Source organism: Alnus glutinosa, chromosome 14 (assembly GCF_958979055.1).
Source record: "Alnus glutinosa chromosome 14, dhAlnGlut1.1, whole genome shotgun sequence".
Taxonomy (NCBI): Eukaryota; Viridiplantae; Streptophyta; class Magnoliopsida; order Fagales; family Betulaceae; genus Alnus; species Alnus glutinosa.
In genome coordinates this window covers 20,990,083-20,995,126 of record NC_084899.1, presented here as the reverse complement: position 1 = coordinate 20,995,126, position 5,044 = coordinate 20,990,083, and the positions used below count along the sequence as shown (strand labels likewise).

At 34.6% G+C, this 5,044-nt stretch overlaps 1 pseudogene; it reads left to right on the top strand.

Moving 5' to 3' along the window:
* Positions 1-354: 354 nt before the first annotated feature.
* LOC133856807 (linamarin synthase 1-like) lies at positions 355-3,642 on the top strand (annotated as a pseudogene).
* Positions 3,643-5,044: the final 1,402 nt, after the last annotated feature.

Below are 5,044 nucleotides of genomic sequence, written 5' to 3'. Positions count from 1 at the left end.
TAAAAAGCTTTTTCTTTATTTTTAAAGAGACGTTTTTTTTTTACTAAACAAAAGACAATTTTTTTCTCAAAGCTTTTATACGACATAAAGTGTAAAAACTTAATAAAAATATATTCAATTCTCATTATTAACTTGTCACATTTATAATATGTAGTATTTTTCACAACTTAAATTCATATTATCTTTTCCTTTGATTTTTGTTTTATTCGAGACTTACACGCTCAATAAAGATGGTTGGTTTGGGAATCGTGAGAGATATAGTTTATATATATATATATATATATATATATATATATATATATATATATTACTTCACCAAGACGAGAACTAGCTGCAGGGTGTCATGTGGCAAGGTCGGATTCATAACTTTGGCATCGTCGACTATATCGTATTTCCAATAAAATTTTGTCATTTCTTTCCAATAAAGTACCTTTAATTTTTGCAACCTGATCGTAGTGCCCATCTAACAGCTAATATTGAAGCATAGTTTCTATAAAATAGTACAAAGCTAAAGGAAGCCATCACAAGGCCTTGAAATTTGCTAAAGATGGGTTCAGTTGAAGCCAGAAAACCCCATGCAGTATGTGTCCCATTCCCAGCGCAAGGGCATGTGACCCCCATGCATGATGCGATTAGCCAAGCTACTACACTCGAGGGGTTTCCACATTACCTTTGTCAACACCGAGTTCAACCACATTCGGCTAGTCCGGTCCAAAGGACCCGACCACATGAAGGGCTTACCGGATTTTCAGTTTGAAACTATACCCGATGGGTTGCCACCGTCCGATCGGGATGCAACCCAGGATGTCCCAGCCCTATGTGATTTCACAAGAAAGAATTGTCTGGCCCCATTTAAAGAGCTTGTGCTTAAGCTTAACTCAACATCTGAAGTGCCTCCGGTCACTTAGCTTACATAGTTTCGGATGAGATTATGAGTTTCGGTCGTAAAGTTGCAACAGATTTAGGTATCCCAGAGGTTCAATTTTGGACTTCCTCAGCTTGTAGTCTCATGGGATGTCTGAACTTTAGCAAACTCGTCAAAAGAGGCATTGTTCCATTTAAAGGTATGTACTTGGTGGTTTGTGTTCAATCCAGTTTACACCCTGCTCGGAAGACGTAATCCTTAGTGATAAACTACGTAAATCTATGTATTTTTTATTGCTTTGTTTCATCTTTCTTATTTTGGCTTCTCACTGGTTCTGGAAAATAGATCAATCTCCTAACAGTTGGGCTATTTTTTTGGTGCACTAAAGCTTGCGTGGTACTTTATCTGCATGCATGAAGATTTTCTTCTCTTTTCTTTTTGTGTAATCTTCTATGTACTTCCTTCACGAATTTCTCGTTTTCATTCTTTGTCGAGCGTAAAGTAGCCTCGTCTGAAGTTTGATTGCAAGCAAACCACATGATGTACGTCTCTTGGTTCTTTATTTTGTTTTGTTCGTTGCATATGGTTGTGTTAATATATAGTTAAATCATGATCAGTTGGTCCAAACGAGTAATTTTTATTATTGTTATTTATATGGAATTATATTATAAAGTGAACTTCGAATTCTGCAGTTTTATTCTAATATCATGTTATTTAATAAATTTAATTATTTATAATTAGAGTAATGCTATCTATATATATATATATATATATGCAAGACTCGTATCTCTATTTTATCCCCCAAATGTGACATTGATTTTAAAATTACCTTTTTCTTTGAAATGGATCACAATTAGATTTTGATCCAGTACTAGTGATTTTAAAAGCCATGTCATATTTGAAGGGTAAAAACAGAATAGGAATCTAGCATATGTATCAATACTCTTTTTTTTTATTATTATTAATTTTTATATGAACATTTCTCGTACTTATTACATCAAATTTATGTGACCATGTCCCCAAAAGTAGATGATAATAGTCGTTTTTCCTTTATTTCATGTCATAAGAGAGGAAAATCATGTCAAGACATGCATGCTTTTGCTGAATAGAAATTTTATTTATTACACTGCTACACGATTGACATATAATTGGGACGATGAGGTAGTACAAATTAATCCTTGATTAACTTACTCTGGGTCAAAGAAGCTGAGGAATAAAAATAAGCTATCAAAATGGTTGTCTAACAACGTGTTACTGCGAATGTGGAAAAAAAAAAAAAAAAAAAAAAAAAAAAAAAAAAAAAAAAAAGAAAGAAAGAAAGAAAAAGAGTAATGTTAAATATTATATTTTTATCCTAAAAATTGTTTAACAATGTTGGCGTGGCACTCAAAATCAACTATTTAATCTTTTTTTTTTTTTTTTTTTTTTTATTTATATATATATATTATTACTATTAACAAGAATTAGTCCAGAATTATAGTATCTAGAATTTTTTTTTTTTTTTAAAAAAGTAGGCGTGTGATAATATGCACCGTTGTTTTATTATATGTTGTGATCATAATTATGCCTTTTTCACCTAGAGTGGACATGCGTACAATTTGCCACATATCAACATGATTTTAGTTTGTAAAAACTGCAATATTTAGAATGAGTTCGACAACATTCCCTAAATGTAAGTTTATTTACCACGTGTTACAGACGAAAGCTTCAAAGATGACGGTACACTTGACACACCAATCAATTGGATTCCAGGCATGAAAAACATTCGGCTCAAGGACCTCCCTACCTTCATTAGAACCACTGATACTAACGAAACCATGTTCGACATTATTGGATCAGAAGCACGAAATTGCTTGAATTCTTCTGCGATCATCTTCAACACATTTGATGAGTTTGAATATGAAGTACTGGAAGCAATTTCAGCCATATTCCCTCGGATTTACAATATAGGTCCGCTTCCCTTACTAGGTCGGCATGTGCCTGATAGCCCACTCAAGTCATTAAGTTCAAGCTTATGGAAGGAAGACTCCAAATGTCTCCAATGGCTTGATAACTGGGAACCCAAATCTACTGTGTACGTAAACTATGGCAACGTGACAGTGATGACCGAACAACATTTGAAAGAGTTTGCATGGGGGCTTGCAAATAGCAAGCACCCTTTTTTGTGGATTGTTAGGCCAAACGTGGTAATGGGAGATTCAGCAATTCTGCCTGAAGAATTTTTTGAGAAGACTAAGGATAGGGGATTGCTAGTGAGTTGGTGCCCCCAAGACCAAGTGTTGGCACACCCATCAATAGGTGTTTTCCTAACACACTGTGGATGGAACTCTACAATAGAAAGCATTTGTGATGGTGTGCCTGTTATTTGCTGGCCATTTTTCGCTGACCAACAAACAAATTGCCGGTACGCTTGTACCACATGGGGGATTGGCATGGAAGTCAACTTTGATGTAAAATGTGGTGAGATTGAAGAGCTTGTTAATGAAGTGATGGAAGGGGATAAAGGAAAGGCGACGAGGCAAAAGGCACAAGAATGGAAGAAGAAAGCAGTGGAAGTTACTAATATTGGAGGTTCATCTTACCAAAGTTTTGAAAGGTTAATTAAAGAGGTTCTCCATGGTCCACAGAGCAACTGAATAGCATTACTATTTTAAACCTATCTAGCATGGTCACATCTATATCTATTTCAAGTTCTCTCTTCCATAAATAGTAGTTATATATTTTTTAGATTTAATTCTGTTGTGTAATTCTTAGATGATCATAAACTTATATTTATTTCAAGTAATTATTATTTGAATGTTTTCCAGTAATATATATTAGATTACTTAATTGAATGACCCAAAACAAAATGGATACCGAACATATTTAACCATCACGTACTACTGAAAAAACGTACTTTAGTGTCGTTTGATATTTTTAGAGCAAAAAAGTTAAAAAAGAGTTTTTTGAGTGTTTTTTAACCAAACATATATATTTTTACTTTACACTGCTTTTTAGGTACTAGCAATGCTTTTTAAGCTCATTAATGCAATACTAAACAGACTCTTAGCCGACTTACTCTTATGCCTATAAGATCGAGGCACGGCCGCATGTATAAATTAACACCTTATAGATTAAGATTTATCTAGCAATGACACTTTCAATGTATGTCACTTTCTGGGGACATTCATGACCTCAACTTGGTGGTCCAAGTTTAATTGGTTGATGATACTATATTGACATTCAACAACCAATTTTTCGTTGTAGTTGGATGTCATCTCCAAGCCACAATTGTGCCTCGATCTTACGAAAATTAACCAAGAAAATTAGGTTTAGACCTGATCAAATATCACCTGCCCTTCAAAATTAATATAAAAAACTCTTTTATTGGATGAACTAGCTACTTAGGTCGTTTTAGAAGCAGTGGTTTTTAATATCATTTTCTAAATAATGTGTCAAAAGAACTCCTCATACATGTTGCTCTTAGATCAAGGTTCAGATAATGATAGTAATCAAGAGACGTGGCCGTACAAAAATGTAGTATACAAAATTCATTCTATAATATTGATTTCATATACGTTTGGCCGGTGTTGATACATTAACCACACGCCAGGCACTCGAGGAAGATTTTAAATAGAGCAAAAAGTAAGAGAGGTTCACCGAAGGTCCGATAGAACCATTTATGATGATTAAGAAATAGTTGCATACCTAAAGAGGAATATTTCTAACAACCCTAAATAGGTTGGTTGTTCCTGCTTTCCCGTACTAGGGTTTCAGGGTCTCCTGATTGAATTCAGTTAAGAGAATCAAAGGTTGTTAATGTCATGCAATTGATGATGTGAATATTCCCTTCCATGAATATTGAAGGAGGTTTCTAGCATGGGAAGACCATTATCTAACATAGCGAGATATCATGGTTCATCGGTTGCGGTGCGTTCCTTCATAATATATGTACATCTTAATCTTTGAGCTAGGATTGACCTTGTGCCTGACCGAGAGGTCACTTGTTGACCTATTTGATCCTGGTTCTCTCTGACAGGCCGTCAAACCCTCTAATAAGTGGGCCTTAGCTTCTGCACATAAGTCCCCTCACTCTTTAGTCATTGAAGAATTTGGATCCTCTCCATTTCAAGTGAAAATGGAGAGTATCCATTTAGTTATAAACTAGAGGTATAGTTGTTTTTCACATTCCATAAAAAT